The sequence below is a fragment of the Thermobia domestica genome, chromosome 5 (assembly GCF_964235325.1).
Source record: "Thermobia domestica chromosome 5, izTheDome1.hap1.1, whole genome shotgun sequence".
Taxonomy (NCBI): Eukaryota; Metazoa; Arthropoda; class Insecta; order Zygentoma; family Lepismatidae; genus Thermobia; species Thermobia domestica.
Genome location: NC_137458.1, coordinates 304,484,473 through 304,498,884, shown reverse-complemented (window position 1 = coordinate 304,498,884; position 14,412 = coordinate 304,484,473). Strand labels below are relative to the sequence as shown.

The 14,412-nt window shown below is 35.7% G+C and overlaps 1 long non-coding RNA gene across 1 annotated transcript; it reads right to left on the bottom strand.

Annotated features, from left to right (window-relative positions):
* Nucleotides 1-8,032: 8,032 nt before the first annotated feature.
* On the bottom strand, nt 8,033-12,234 carry LOC145684935 (uncharacterized). Its single transcript, XR_014131431.1, has 2 exons — nt 12,140-12,234; nt 8,033-8,354 (listed from the first exon to the last, which is right to left on the bottom strand). It is a non-coding gene; the product is annotated as an uncharacterized LOC145684935 (long non-coding RNA).
* Nucleotides 12,235-14,412: the final 2,178 nt, after the last annotated feature.

Sequence of the window (14,412 nt, the reverse complement as noted above, 5' to 3'; positions counted from 1 at the left end):
AATTCTCTTCTCATAGCTATTATTGATAAATGAACAGTGTTCGAAACAGAAGATTATAAACTTTGAATATTAGTTTCGTTCCCTGTTCGTGTGCTGTATATTAACATTGTCTAATTGTAAATACGCAGACTCCAATTTCGTATGAGTTCAAAGTGATTTTAAAGGTCTTGAAAGGTTCATTTCAAAGTCAATTCTCTTTTACTTACGGTTCCCGAGATATGGCTCCTTAGATCTCCAGAAATCGGAACTTTTTGGGCCAATATCTCGGGAACGGTAAGTCATAGAGAAGAAATGATATTGATGTTGATCAGTACCTAACATAATGGTGATCATTTTGGTACCAAATAGTAATTGGTGGCCACTGGCCAAAAAAGTGGCCACAGGTTACTAAATTATACTGTTTGTGTTCTAAAATTGCATTATTTTTACTATTAAATGAGAGAATTAATTTTTTTAACACAATTCGTTTTCATGAAATTATTTAATTTTCAGACTTTCAAAGTTTTTTGATTTATCTTGTATAGGGTCTACTTAGCATGGGAGACAAAAAAATATCGTAAACTACATTATCAATCATCACCAAATTTGGCCAAAGTGTACCGGGTCAGCAGTTAGGAACTGAATGCGGTTTTGGATCCGGTACGCAAACAAGAAATGGTAGAAATTAATGTTGATCAATGTAGAGCAAAACCGGGAACAGCAAAAAAAAAAAAAAAAAAAAAAAAAAAAAAAAAAAAATTAAAAAAGTTTTCTGCGATTGATTTTGATTGTAAAAGTACATTACAGAGAGATATTTAAGTTTTACGTCCCACGTTTATGCCGGCTAGGCTAAAGGAGACGCTGATGATGAGAAATGAATGAAATGGTGGAATGAAAAAAAGTGGGAGGAAACGAGAGAACTCCAAGAAAACCCATGTACACGGTGTTTGTCCAGCATAAAGCTCACTTGGCACGTGCTGGGATCGAACGAAGGACCCTGTGCACCAGACGTGAACGCTCTACCACTGAGCCACCACGTCTGAAAAGTACATTACGTCTCTATCCTTAACTCTCTACAAAACCGAAAGTGGTTGAAGTTACTGCTTCTTCCAGTTTCCATATTGATCTTCATACAACAAAACACGATAACAGATAGCGAGAAGCTTTTTTTTGAATCTTTAACGTATTGAGAATCGACAACATCATCCCCCTTAATCATCTATTCGAAGCGGAAGTGGTAGAAATCAACCACTTCCGGATTTAATATTGATCATCATAGAACAAAAAACCGTAATAGATAGCAATAAGAGGATTTTCTGTAATCAATTAAGCGTCATAAAATTATATTCCACCCCTAATATAAGCTATCTCCTAAAACCGAAAGTTGTGTTAGCGTTGGTCACTATAGAATAAAAACAGTAATAGATTGTTAGAGCCGGCCCTAGGCAATTTGCCGCCCCGTGCAATTGTATCATTTGCCGCCTTCCCCCTTTCTCCAGAAAAACCCATGGTGAACAACGAAGAGAGGAAAAAAGCACTCGCACTCAGAAAGGCCTAAACACTACAAATACAATCTCGTTGTGTCTGTTCATTTTCTTCAAATAATAATCTATATTATGTTGGTGAAAGATAAAACATACACACTTGCAGAAGAAAGGTGGTAATCCTTTTTATAGAATTCAATATCGAGCTTCAATCTCAATATATCAGTTTGCAATTCCAGTGCAACTAGCCCTTTTATCATTATTTCTTGATTTTCCTTCTACATCCGTTAATTTTCTTTTTAAAAATTAACTTGTTTCCACCTTCAATGATAAGGAACTTGTTTGTGACAAAGACAAGGCTAGTCAAAATTGTGATAACTAACTAAATGGAACAGGTGTTCGCTATTGTTCGAGAATTTAGTGTTTGCATTTTGACAGCAATCAAGCAATTCATGCTGGGATTTGTTTGACTATTTGCTTCAGCACTGTCCATTAGACTTGTAAACTCATGCAACCTAAACATGATTTCTGAATGTAGTATTCAAACACAAGGTCAGCTTAGTAAATTCAACTACCATCATCATGAAGTCTGTTTACAACGAAATATTTATTTTAAATAATATAGTTATGACAGATTTTGCTATCCCTGGAAACTTGCAGCCCTATTCAAATGCACGTGTTGCACATGTGGTAAAAAAAAAAAAAGCAGACTAGAATATTCTTCTCACCTCTTCAGCCAAAACTTGACCAAGTCTTCTTACACAAAACCAGTTGCAAGGATTTGTCACAAGATTATTCGATTAGTTGGTCAAGAAGATGTGGGCTTAGATCAGTTACTTTCATGGCCTCTTCACTGAAGGAGTTTAACTTCCATCTTGCACCAGCACTTTCATCGTACGGAATATATTACTGTTACTGTATCCACTATATACAAGAAATGAATTCTACTATTATAGAAATAGATGGATATCATGAAAATGTATATTAAAAATTCCACACAAGCTTAGAATATTACAAAACCAGAAATTATAAGGGGTTCGCTGTCAAGAGAATGTGATAAAATGGAAGTCGTGATAGGAATTTTGTTGAGAACCGCTGGCATAGAAAACAGAAAACAATAAGGGTCCGGTTTTATGTTTGATCGTTAAAGAGTAGAAACAGTATCAAATAGTCAGAAACTGTTTTCTGCGATCGATTGAGCGTCCCAAGAATATATTCCATCTTGAGTCTAATCTCTCTCTCTACTAAAACCGGAATCAATATACATATATTACCACTTCCGGTTTCAATAAAAATTGAAAACATACAACACAATAAAACAACAAACTTCTTCATGTGGTGTACACGTTTAACACTGCTACTTATTCGATGCATATAACATTTATTAATATTGTTGGTTAAATTGCTACATTATTATTATTATTATTATTATTATTATTATTATTATTATTATTATTATTATTATTATTATTATTATTATTATTATTATTATTATTATTATTATTGGGTGAAACTGTTACAATCTTTATTTGTTCTACATCCCTATGTATATTTTACTTTTTCTTTATTTCTTCTTTCTATAGAGAGAGAGAAAGAAAAAGGGATGGAAAAGAAAACGAAACAGAGAGAGAGAGAGACAAAGAGATTGAAAGAGAGGGTTAGCCTCCTTCGAACTCTTGGAGATCTTTCGTTAAAGCGGCATTTGAATCTCCGAATTCCAGAGGCCATAGGGTTGAATTGAGTTGATTTTGAATATAGCATCCCTTCCAGCAGCGACGTTATATGAGATGTGAACCTACTGATTAACGTGGAATGCGAACTACCTGAGCTCCCGCCAGAAATCGAACCCGGGTCTCCCGCACCAAAGCCAAGTATTCTCTATACCCCATAGAGTAAGTCAGTTAGTTTTATAAAGGAACCGAGACACTTCTGTCGCTTTTTGTGGAAGTCTGTCTGTGTTCCATTGGCCCTCACACCTTGAATTGAATGCGAATGGAGATAAGGCGAAGGTCAGTTGGTGCGGGTATATGCAACATACAACCTGGTTGTGGCACTTCAGTTACACCGTGAGCTTGCGTAAGGACAGAGTGAACATGGGACCTCCACAGAACATCAAAAAACCGTGTATGCTGTACGAGTTCAAACTGGTGTCAAACGCCGCTGCAGCCGGGCGGAAGATATGCGAAGTCTTTGCTGAGGTAGTCGTGACTATGCAGACAGTGCAGCAATGGTTTAACAAGTTTAAGGACGATAGTGAAACACTCGAAGACGCACCACGTGCCAGAAGACCAACACGTGTACAAAATGAAGATCTACAGGCACCAATTGATGTGAACAGTGGTCAGACATGTAAGGAACTGGGATTATAATTCAGTGTGAGTGGAGAAACCATTCAGTAGCACCTCCATCAACTTGAAAAGCAGTACAATTCGGGTCAATGGGTCCCACATTATTTGACTCCGGGCCAAAGGCGACGTGAGCAGATACCTGTGTTTCTTTGCTGTATCGTCTGAGGAAAGAGCCATTTCTAGACAGGATATTGGCATGTGATGAGAAGTGGGTCCTGTACGAAGCTCCACAGCGCCGTCAGCATTGTTAGCATTCCATGAACCGGTCCCAAAACAGCCGAAACCACCACTGCACCAGAAGAATGTTCTGTTGTGTGTTTGGTGGACTGCTCGCGGCATCGTGGATCGGGAATTGCTACCAGCTGGTCAGAGCATCAATGCGATTATGTACTGTCAATAGTTGAACCGTCTTCAAGAAAAATTGAAAACTCTAAAGTGAACACTTCTGAATCGAAAAGGAGCACTCCTTTTACAGAACAACGCTAAGGCGTAAGTGGCTAGGGTGATCCGGGACACCATTTTACGTCTTGGATGGGAAACACTATCGCATCCGCCATACTCCTTAGACATTGCAGCGTCCGATTATCACCTGTTCCATTCATTGGACAATCACCTTAGACGACGCCAGTTCAAATCTCTAGTAGAGGTCCCAAATGTACTTGATACTTTCTTCGCTTCACGGCCAACCAAGTTCCACCGCGATAAAATCCATGGCCTTGCCCCTAACAGCACAAGATGTGATAGGCATGTGCCATTTAGGTGTCCCAGCTACTTTTTAGGTACCCAACACTTGGCACATATGATATTCATGTGCTAAGTATGTATTTCAGCTACCTACACTTTTAGGTACTTGTTACACCTTACTGATATTTGCAACTATGTACCACAAATATCGCATTTATATACCTGGCTCAGTTTTGAACTCTAACAGTCATTTATTTTTATGTCGTCACTTGGGGCATATATCTGTCATGTTCTAGGTGCGTTCTTTAGGTACATATTGTTTTAGATATCCTAACAGCACAAGATGTGCTAGGCATTTGCCATGTAAGTGTCCTAAATTCATCTCCTACATTTGATGCATTTGTTGCTTCTTTTCTAAGCGATTGTGTACTAGAAGCAATAAACGCATCAACTTTATTAGATGGCAACTAATCATTTGAAAGTGAATATGGAAGAACCATGAAATAAAGTAAATAGACACTCGTCAATTTGTTATAAAATTACATGGCGAGCAGATTTTATCTTATCCCAAACGGTTATAGTAGAATATATGCGGTTAAAGGAGCACTCTGATTAACCGAATGCAAAAGACCTCAATAATTTATCTCTCTACAAGCACCGTTCTCTTCATCGCCTCTGTGGCCAAGTGTACTAAACATAACGCAATTCTATGGATCACGTTCCACACTATAGACATTCTTTTATGTAATGATTTTAATGGTAATGTGACTAGTACATCCAGCAACTTTTGTTACGCATGCATACTATTGCATTTCCCATTCGTAAACAAAGGTTTGCTAATTTTCTTGCAGCAATTTATTAATGTGTCTATTGTATGTTTGTTTGCTTATTCTTTCTGATGTAATTCAAATATTACAGCATAGTTCTCGGTAGTTCCATAAGCCTATGAGGCTGTGGAAGGCAGAAAAGAAAATTTATGCACTGGAACTATTCTTAACATAGGGCCCCCTTAAAACAGTCGGTTCTAGGTCCCCAAAAGCCTTAATCCGCCCCTGTCTATAAGCAATATTTCACGAAAAGCTGGTATTTTTTAACAAATGTGTTCGTCATCAAGTTTTCATAAAGTAGTCCCTTTCTCCTTTAAGTAATTTCAGAGTCCACGGTGTTTCAGTGGTAGAGCGTTCACCTCTGGTGCATGGAGTCCTTGGTTCAATCTATGCTCGCGCCAAGTGAACCTTGTGCTGGACAAACATTGTGCGTGGGTTTTCTCGAGGTTCTCCCGTTTTATCCCACTTTCTTCACTCGATCATTTCATTCATTTCTTATCATCACTGTCTCCTTTAGCCTATCCGGCATAATCGTGGGACGTAAAACTTAAAGATTTCATTTCAAATCATTTCAATCAAAAAACAGTTGCAGGAAGTATGTAATTTCGAATAAAACAAACTACTATATACAATTCTGAGTATATTATTCTTTTATGAAATTCTCGCGAACCTTATTTCTAAATCGAAGGGTAAGAAGACTAAATTCACTCTCTTATTATTATAGATCCCAAAATTTTGTATATTATTATAGATTGTAATCCCAAAAATTTAATTTGTTATGTTTAATGTGTTGTCACGCTAGAAAAAGAAGCTTATGCATGTTAGATCATTTTATTATCAGTTTTTCACGCTACTGTATAATTCGTCGGAAGCATTCGTGTTATTCACAAAGAGAGCTGTAAAATTTAGTTTTGTTTAAAGAAAGCATTCTTGATTTTTTTTACACAGACTTGCATTTGTTGCAATTGTTGATATGAAACAAAAGGAGAGAGAGAGAGTCAATACTCTAAAAAGGAACACACACACACACACAGAAACACTAGAACAGACAACGAGCTATGGCTGTGATTGTGTTCGTCACGCTGTGTAAACCTGCAGGTCGCGCTTGTTTTGTTTTTTACAGACACACTCGCAGTGAGTTGAAGTTTGAAGTTGCTTCTGCTGTGTTAAAAAAAATTAAGCATACCATACCATAAACTAGTAAGCTAATTCTGAATAAATACGTCATCAGAAAAACAAAAAGTTATTTCATTATTATATTGTTTCGGTTCTTATTAACATAAAACTTATACACTTTCTACAATGTTTTGTAAAGAAAAAAAATTGAACAGGATCGGATGGGATTCGATCTGGGTTCAAAACAGTGTAAGAACTTCTAGTCCGTTACTCTACCCACTTGACCACACAGAACTTCTTTTGTTGCCTATCTTTTTCTTAAGAAATAAATGCTCATGGCTATAGAGCATGTCACTTCCAAACTTAAGACAACAGTTTTTCTCTTTGTTTATATATTTCCGTAGAACATCTTGCTTACAGAAGCTAATTTATATTTGGCAGACAATTTACACCCTAGATTTAAGCCAATCAATGCAATATTTTACTCCAGTTTCCTGTTCCTTGATTCAACTGTTCTGTTACCAATTCTGTAATTCCCTCTACAATCGTGCTGTGCTACTCCAAAAATTCCCTCGAAAACATTATTGCCAGTATACACAAAACCGAACATAATTTTGTTTTTTGCTTATATTTTTATTATTTTATTATATTTTTTTGGAAATATCTCCTTAGATGGATTGCTTTCTATTATCTCCACATACTAATAACTGAATTTTACCCATAAACATAAGGAAAATGAAATAATTGCGAAAAATGGTGGGTTACAATATACGCGCAATTTTTTTGCGCATGGGAGTACCTGAGGGAACATGATAGGCATATGCCTGCTATGTAATTGTGCTGTTAGGGCCAGAACGTTGGCACAAGGTCGTCCATGCTTTTGTTCTTCAATCTACGTCTTAGGTAACATGTCGATGTTAGAAGGTGATGGGTGAAAAAGCGACGGAACTTTCTTGGTTACCTTATAGAAAGATTATAAAAGAATTGGTGGAATAATGATGTGGGAGAAGATGTGGATGAACCTCAAGAAAACCCATGGACATTATGTTACCCACAACAAATACCTACGACAGCGGATTGAGCCATAGAACCCTCGAAGCAGAAGTTATCGCTCTATTACTGAGTCATTGTAACTCCTGCAATGTTCATATAAAGTTCCATGTCCATTTGTTAACTATTTTGTTACGTTAAGTAACGAAAGTTGAGGTATGTATCGTTGTCTACTCATCCTTTAATAATTCATATTTTATTAGCGACTGGATAGTTTTACGAGGTACACTTCCATTAGGGAAATGTATCTTCATCCACTGATGATGAGTGTTTGGGGAGAATACAGCAATAAGGAATTGGGATGCCGAAGGCAGAGAGGTGAACGCTTTTCGAAGTCATTATACGTTGAAGTAGGTAAAGGCAAAAGAAGAGTAGGTTAGTTGTTTACCGTTGTTTTAGGTTAATATTGTTATTGTTACAAAGTATCCAGTTTGAAATACCTATTCTATGACAACCCACCCAATAGCACTGTATGATCATCTTTTAACAAAACCAAAGAGGTCTTTCAACCATAAGACGTAAACTGTTAAAAAAAATAATCAACTTAAATTATAATAATTTATTTAACTAAAAAAAATACTAACATTTTAAGAGGTTAATATAATTTAACCATAGAGAGGAGCAGCAGCAACAGCTGGGGCAGCAGCGTAGGTGGCGACAGCTGGAGCAGCAATGGCTGGGGCAGCGTAAGCGGCTCTGAGGACGGGAGCTCTGTAGGTGTTAGCGTAGGAGGTGGCGATTGGAGCAGCAACAGCTGGAGCAGCAACAACTGGGGCAGCGACAGCTGGAGCAGCGGCGTAGGTGGCAACAGCTGGGGCGCCAAGGTAGCCAGCAGAAGCGGCGGCGATCAAGACGGCGAAAACGATCTAAAATAGAACCAGTATATATATGTGAGACCATTGCTGAATAAGATTATATTATTGAATTTTACAAAATAATAAATGTAAAATAAACCAAATCTTATTTTAATGTCGCATTGTTATGGCTTGTAGGTTGGAGGAAACCAATGAGTAATCATAGCAAATAGTTGTGGATGAATTCATGGTATAAGCAAATCAGAGGAAATGTGGTAAAGTGCTCCCCTCTGGCGCGATATGTCATTGGTTTGACCCTACGCCTTGTGAGATTGTGATGGATATGATCGTCTCCATGAGTTTTCTCGATGTTTTCCCGTCTCCTTCCACATCCTGATTACTTTATAATACTCTCTTTTATTAATCATCCGTCTCTTTAAACATACGGGAGGGTATTAACGTGGAACATGGAATCATAGATTCGGATTTTTTCTTGTTTTGCTTTGTTGCTTCTATTGATAATTTATTTGGCCAAAAATAAGTGAACAATGTACAGGACCCAATAATTCACAAAAACTTTATCTTGTAATTTATTTAGCCAAAAATAAATTTAAAAAGTATAGGACCCAATGATTCATAAAAACTTTATCTTGTATCTATTAAACCCGAAAGAGCTCAAGTTACGCTGGTCCTTATTCAACCAAAGCGTGTCTGTGAAGCAACCTATGCATTGAATCTTTGAACACTAATTAATTATATTTGATTAGAAAAAATAATTAAATGTATAAAATAGAACCATTATTCTCCCACTTACAGAGAAAATAAGACATTAGCGCGAATCAGATTGCATGAAAAGCATCACTTACAATAAATCCTCTTTTTGGTACCACCAATATGTAAAAAAAAAAAATAAATAAATAAATAAATAAATAAAATAAAATAAATAAAAAATAGAAATCCATTACAAATTTTAACACATGCAAATACAGAATTTCTTTAAAATAAACATAATTATTTTAAAGATAAAAGAATACTGTTTCCAAAGAGAGCAATGATGAGAAGTCAATGAGATCGGGCCTCTGGAATTGCTCGATTTAGTAGGATATGTTCGTTTCTTTCTTGTTAGAACAGAAAATTACGCTCTTCAGAAATTACGAAAATTATATAAGGAAACATAAGCAGAAAAACTATGGACATAGTAAATAATATGACGTTACAATATAAGGTGGTGTCTTATAAGACCCTTGGATTTTACAAGGATTGAGTTAGGAAACCTAAGGAGAGCAGTGCTTACTCCCAGTGTTTCTTTCAGGGGAAAAAAAAAATGTTGTATAGTCTTCGGAAGGACACATATTTTCAGACGGTACTATTCTATTTATTATTATATTATAGATGTATTATTTTGGTTTCTCCGGGAGAAGGTGGCACTCTCCAAGGGCGCCGATTTCTTTCTAAATTTAAGGGGGGGCATTGAGATGCAGGATATATATATATATCAGGATTTTAAGATAAATTGCACTCAAATTATGCCAAATATTGTATATTCATAAATAAATAGGGAGCCCAATGACTCCCCAGGATCGGCGCCCTTGGCACTCTCAGAGGTCCGGAGGGGCAGTGCGTCCAAAAAACATGTCCGGAAAAAAGACTGCTCACTGCGAGTGGAGATTTAAACCAAATTTGTCACAAGACATAATACAAAATTATATCAAATACAACTATAATTTTTAAAATGGCTGCAAAACTCATAGTGCATGAGTAGAAATTGTTTCAGATAGTTGAGGGACTACGTTTTGATTGTCGACCTACATATGAAATACAGTTTTTATTTCCTTCTATAGTTTTAACTAATGCGTGAATGTGAACATTGTACGATTATCGTAGGAGCCTTTAGCACAATGAAACCTGCTTTAAAATAGGCAACCTTCAGTTCTGAATAAAATATAGCAATCAATTTAGAGAGCCATGAAACTATAATTGCGTTGTGCGTATCTTCTTATTTCCACATGGTCATGGCCAACATAAATTTGGCGTCAAGTCGCCAATTCTGATTTGTCATACTGTATATAGATTAAGACTTGTATATTCCCCCATGAGAGGCTTTCGAGAATTTGAATTTAAATTCAGCCATGAAGTCTTTATAGATAATGCTGGAATAATCAAAGAGGTCTCTCACAGCATTAAACAACGACTACTAACCTGAGCTTTATAACTTGATATGTTATAACAACACACCAAAAACCACTGATTAGACTAATTTCTTTTAGTTTATTGAGTTATTATCATATGAATTAACTGACCATAAAAGTGTCTGTTGAATCTCGATGAAAAATTTCTCGTAAGTAATACCTGAAAGAATTATGTTATTACAATGCTTTGATTTTATTCCTTACTTTAATAATAGTTTAAAATTTACTTTTTTCTTATGTATATAAATATGATCATGTAAACATAAGCTAGAAATGGTGTACTCAGTCATGCTAACCAGTTGGAAAAATTCCATCTTGTGGAATGTTTTTACATTATTGTTTGCAAAAGATGTAAAGGAAATTTTCGTCCCATGTATGTTGCCAATTTCGACAAAAATTTCCTTTACATCTTTTGGAAAAAAATAATGTAAAAATATTCCATAAGATGGAAATTTATAGGCTATATAATCCAAGGCAATAAAATTCTATAGGGGCGGAAAATAGATATAGTGAGTGGTCAGAGAATGTGAAATTATTGTTAATTCTCAAAATTTAATCTAGATCATGCTATTGAAGAGGTGTTTTGTGGAGTGTCATAGTCAAAAATTAACCGAGAAGGAACGAAATTTATGCCCTGCTAAAATAAACCAATGAACAAATAGCTAAATGAGAAACATAAACATCAAACGGGAAACAAAGAAAGAAATTAAGGTATGAAATGAGAAACTATCAACTTGAAAAAATTTCCATACAAATTGTGTGGAAAAAGAAGTTTCTCTACTATCGTTAGACTCAACATAAGGTGATGGCCCAAAGGTGTGACGGACACACTGCATTTCTGACAACAAACAATACTTGTTTTCGATTAAAGAACACGTGTTCACAAGCTATATTGTATTCGTGACAGATTGAATAGTTCCATTTTACATTTATTATTATTATTATTATTATTATTATTATTATTATTATTATTATTATTATTATTATTATTATTATTATTATTATTATTATGCTTGATTTTTGTCACATACAAGAACTCAATTCTCGAACAGTAGCGAACACTTGTTTCATTTACCTTGTAGCTAGTTATTACAGTTTTGTTATGAAAATTAGTCTTGTCTTTGTCACAAATAAATTCCTTAACATCGAAGGCGGAAACAAGTTTTGTTTAAATTCTTTAACAGATGTAGAAGAAGAATCAAGAAATAAAGATAAAAGAGCTAGTTAGTTGCACTGGAATTGCAAACCGATATATTGAAGTTCGATATTGAATTTTATGGAAAGGATTACCATCTTTTCTCTGCAGGTGTGTTTGCTTTATCTTTCACTAACATAATAGATTATCATTTAAAGAAGAAACAGACACAACGAGAATATATTTGTAATATTTAGGCCTTTCTGAGTGCGAGTGCTGTTTCCCTTTCCTTCTTTGTTTATCATGGAGTAGCATACTTAGAATCGTGGTTTTAAGCTTTGTTCTTTCTGGAGAAAAGGATTAGCGGCAAATGATGTCATTGCACGGAGCGGAAAATTGTCTATGGTTGGTCCTGCACCCATCCATTTGTATCCAGAGAATTAGTCAGATAAAGCTACTTATGAGGTAGAATTGTAACTACGAATTAAAATAATTTGACCCTATTTGCGGATATAATCTATCCGTATACTTACAAGCTTGTACATGTTGAATGAAAGAGCTGTTGTTACTTCTGGACGAAATACAACTGATAAATTGTACTGGTTCGTAGTTGGCTTATATATACTAGCTGTTGTAAATACTGGAGTGGACTTCGTGAAATAAGGTTTTTGATAGCGGTCAAGGTATGACCTTCGTCTGTCGTTTGATTGGGCGTTGCAGTGCGTTTAGAGAGGAAAAAAAGCTATCAAGTAACAGAACAGAATCCTTTAGAAATATACACAGTTCAACTTCAACCGAACAAGGATCATTCGAGGTTGTAATGTGGAGAAAAGTTAATTATTTTTCAACTATACATTCACCAATCTTTCTACATTAAAGATGCTTGTAGATTCTAGATTTCTGCTGGTGCTGTACAAGGGAGATCACAATCAGTTGGGAAGAAAAGTATACACTTGATTATAAGTTACGTCAATTTACGTATCTCAGCAAACAACACATGTTATCCTTGATTAAATCACATGTACTTGAATAGAAATTAACGTAAATGTAAGAAAACGTAAATGCATCAACCTAGTGTTTCTTACAAGAAGCTAAATGACAGCTTAGGAACTATTATTATGAAATGGTTTTAGGGCTTCGAGTTTGAATCCAGTGGTCAGCAAGGGGGCCCATAAGGGTGGCAAGATGGGGCCCTCGCCCCCCAGAGGAAATTGTACTTCAGAATATCGAAAATCCAATAGAATTTTTACATTAGTTACAGCAAAATTTGAAACTATTTTTGAAACGTCGCTTATACTTGCCTCCCCTTGGAAACCACAACATGGTCTGGTCAGCAATCCTGACTGAGACCTCTCCAGGAATTTTTGTTTTACCAGGGCGAATGAGGGAACGGTGGCTCAGTGCTGGAGGTACCTGGTTCGATCCCCTGCTACGTAAGCTTGTGGTGGACAACATCTTGAACATAGGTTTTCTCGGGGGTCGTTTCTCCCACTTTCTCATTCTATCAATTTTTCCATTATCTTTCTCTTTCTTTACTCATCTTTTCTTTTCGTCTAAACGAAATACTACTGGAACGTTAAACTCAAAGATTACCAGCACGAACGATATTTTTAAGTATGGCCTTAGTCAACTTTCTTTTCTTTTCTTTCTTTCTTTTTTCTTATTTTGTGTGAATGTGTTTTCTTAAATGTTAATGGATTCAAATGCAACTTAGCCCCGCATGCTTTATCTAAAAACGGCTAAATAAATAGAAAAAGCATTTATAAGGAAATCAAAAGAAACTATTTCTTTAGTATTTTAGTACAATTTTTAGCACATTTAATTAAACTGCAATGACTAACTGTATGGCTTATGGAACCTGGAGGTTCAATGCCGCGTTCCAGGGGCGTCATTTAGGAGGGCAGGGACGGGCATTTGCCTGAGTTTGGCCTAAGGCCTGAGTTTGAGATGTAGGCCTATATAGATTTTATCAATATAATAGTAGTAAGTCCATGAAAAACGCGAAATTTTACTTATACCAAGGGGTCTTGCCGCCCCCAAACCAAATCTGAAATGATGCTACTGCCGCGTTCACAAAACTTACCCATTGACTTCTGTCCTTAGCCAACTGGATCCAGTTTCTACTTTGTATTCTTATTTCTACGAGATCCATCTTTAATATTATCCTCCCATCTGCGCCTAGGTCTTCCTAATAGTCGTTTTCCGAATGGATTTCCGGTTAAAACTGTGAAAGTGTTTCTACCTAGGTACTTTCTTCCATTCTTGCTACATGGTCTCCCCACTTGAGTATCCTATAGGCTTAATGATTTTAACAATGTTTGGTAAACAGTATAAATCATGCAGTTCCTCTTATGAAGTTTCCGTCATTCCCCATTCTCGTTCCTTTTGGGTTCGAATATTCGTCTCAGAATCTTGTTCTCGAATACTTTCAGTCTACGTTCTTCAGAGAAAGCGATCATGTTTCGCAACCATACAGAACAACAGGTATGATTATCGTTTTATATATTTTAAGCTTCAAATTCCTCGACAGAATTCGCGAGAACAAAAGATTTTTAACTTAATAAAAACACAATTCCCTGCTTTCATTGCAATAATAATAATAATAATAATAATAATAATAATAATAATAATAATAATAATAATAATAATAATAATAATAATAATAATAATAATAATAATTCAATGTAAATCACCAAAGAACATTCACGATTGTAAACAACGAGAAACTTTTTTAACGAAGCCAGTGCTCCGAGGATAGGTTATATTCTTTACTCTTCACTTTTACTGAAACCGGAAATTTTATCAA